This window comes from Phyllopteryx taeniolatus, chromosome 16 (genome assembly GCF_024500385.1).
Source record: "Phyllopteryx taeniolatus isolate TA_2022b chromosome 16, UOR_Ptae_1.2, whole genome shotgun sequence".
NCBI lineage: Eukaryota > Metazoa > Chordata > Actinopteri > Syngnathiformes > Syngnathidae > Phyllopteryx > Phyllopteryx taeniolatus.
In genome coordinates this window covers 3,449,369-3,452,334 of record NC_084517.1, presented here as the reverse complement: position 1 = coordinate 3,452,334, position 2,966 = coordinate 3,449,369, and positions in this window count along the sequence as shown.

The following is a 2,966-nucleotide window of genomic DNA, read 5'->3' as shown; positions in this document are numbered from 1 at the left end:
GTATTTTGTGTGTAATTAGAATTTATTAAAACATGCTTTTATTTCACGGTATTATGTTATCCCACACAACTGGTCTGCAACACTACACTGGACTTTGCATGTTCTCCCTGTGTCTGCATGGGTTTTCTCAAGGTACTCTGGTTTCCTCCCACATTCCAAAAACATGCACAGTAGGTTGATTGAAGACTGTAAATTGTCCATAGGTGGGAAGGTGACTGCAAATGGTTGTTTGTCTATATGTCCCGTGTGATTGGCTGGCCGCCAGTTCAGGGTGTAGCCTGCCTCTCGCCTGAAGTTTGCTGAGATCGGCACCAGCACACCCAAGACCCGAGTAAGGATAATAGGACATTTCAGAAAATGGATGGACGGATGGAAAGGAATCAAAAATTGATGCACAACACATCATGTGAAACACCCATTTAGTAACTATATTCACAATTTAAGTTCCCTCCAAATTAATATCTGCCTATTACACATTTTTCCATGTAGAAATTGAGATTTCCCTCTTTAATCTACAATTTGGCAAGTAAACACTGATGTGGTTTGAAATTTATTACCAGTGACAAGACAAGCCCTATTTTGGGTGGGCTCAAACCCACCCAAAACTTGCCTTGGCCCACCCTATGAATTCGTCCTTTGTTTGTTTTTGTTCTGTGGTGATAGCACATGCCTCGGCATTGACAAAAAAGTAAACCTCGTGAAAATCGGTTGAGAAATGAGCAAGATGTTATGACTTCATTTCAATGTCCATGCATTGCCTTTGAAGGGAACATCGACCTTCCCAACATCGCTGGCACGTAGGCACGTCGATTAACAGGGCTGCTACAGCGCGTAAAGTCTTCATATCTATGTCAGAACCGCTACACACATTTCCAGCTGTGTTAACACTAATGACCAGGTAATGCTTGCTTTACAATCCTCACACAATCTATGAAATGACAGTGGAACACACAGCGATGCTTCAATGTCTCCTTTTCAATTGCTGTAATGTGTTGGCACTGATTTGGCGGCAGACGCTTGTAATGGTGCGTAGTTGCGATTAGCTAATAAGCTAATTAGGCAAATGGCGCTATCGCTAGCTAATTGAATAGCAAAGAGTTTTTGCCCAGTCTATCTGACACGATATGATATCTCTGTAAAGTATCTTATGCCAAGATAGGGCGTGTTCATACGTGGTGTTTTTTTTTGTGTTTTTTTTTTGGTTTTGTTGTTTTGTTTTATTTTGAGAATGGGGCAAAAAAAAGTTGACATGCCCTGCAAAAACTCAAAATCTTATCAAAAATATTTTATATTTAGTCAAAATAAATTAGTTTGACATTAACGTTTTTTTAAAAATGCCAGTGGAGTATAAAAAAAAAATACTCCCATGGCAAACTTTTTGTCTTATTTCAAGTAAAAACTAGATTGAAACAAGTGAAAATTGAATAAAACAAAATGTTCTTTTTTTTTTGTTTTGTTTGGTTTTTTTTTTCTTTTTCGAGTTTTTGCATTGCAGGCGGTTATTTTCGGTTAAAAACAAACAAACAAAACACTGGCAGTATCAGGTGGATTTCATTGCCATAACTATATGTACTAAATCTAATTTAATGCTAGTTTACAACAGGACACCTTATGAACCCCTTTTTGCAAATGTCGGCTTTTCAATAGATGGACTTACGCTTTTTTTTTTTTTTTTTAAAGAAGTCAGCCAATGATAATGACTTTGTCTTTGTTTCTTTTTTGTGTAGTTGTTATACTGTATATACTACATTTCCCACTGTGTTGTCGCTTACTCAAATCAAAAGGTCACCTTACAGACAACTTTTTTCTACTTTAATAGAGCTAGAGACGAGCCAAAATGTTTTTAACATTACTTTCCTCTGAGATGAAATACTACTGTATATTGTATTCCTACTGTTACAAAAGGTCTGTGCTTTTCTGCCAATAAACCAGACTTTTATAATGTATTGACTAAATGGATATAATAATAATACTGTGATTGCCTGACGACCAGTTCAGGGTGTACCCAAAGCTAGCTGGGATAGGCTCAAGCACGCCCACGACCCTTGTGCGGATAAGCGGTACGGAAAATGGATTAATGGATGGATAATAATAATTCTAAGAATAATAATACTAGGGTCATAGCTCTATTAAACAAGAAAAGCTGTTAGGTGGGGACAGGCTTCAGCAAGGAGATGGAATTAATTTTCAGGGACTGTGGAAGCCATGAACGGGGACCTGGTGAGAGAGTTGTGGGCGTACTCAATCCATGGGAGGAATGAGGTCTAGGATGACGGGTTGCGTGCCGCAACACAACGGAAGGCTGATTCTAGAGATTGATTGGCCCGCTCCATCTGGCCATTGGTCTGTGGATGATACCCTGAGGACAAGCTGCTGCGCCCACTGCTTTACAGAATTCCTTCCAAACCTGGGAGGAGAACTGAGGGCCTCTGTTGGAGACTATGTCGATGGAGATACTGTGGAGTCGGAAGACATGTTGGACAAGGAGGTTAGCAGTGTCGAAGCAGATCGTAGTTTGGGGAGAGGAACGTAAAGTTCCAGTTTGTCAGGGCCGGAGAGGGGTGAGTAAGAGACAGGGCATCTAAAGAAATGGCCAGGTCTTTGTTGAACACCAAAGAGAGATCATGGTATTCTTCAGGGAATCAGGAGAGGTCAACGGGGGCGCAGAATAGGGTGGCGATTTATCAGAGGGCAGTATAGCTGAGAGCAGGCAGTGAAGGCTCCATCCAGTGATGGCTAAGTGGTGGGGTCAATGGTGGGGTTGTGTTTTTTTGAGCCAGGGAATTCCGAGGCCTAATGGGGTATCAGGGGAAAGGGATGACAAAAAGTGAGATGTTCTCACGGTGATTACCCGAAATGAGCAAGGTGAATGGCACTGTTTGGTGGGTAACGGGGAGATGATTCGGCCATCCAGGGCTGTGACTTTCTTTGGGGACGGAAGTGGTTTGAGAGGGATTTGGAGCTGG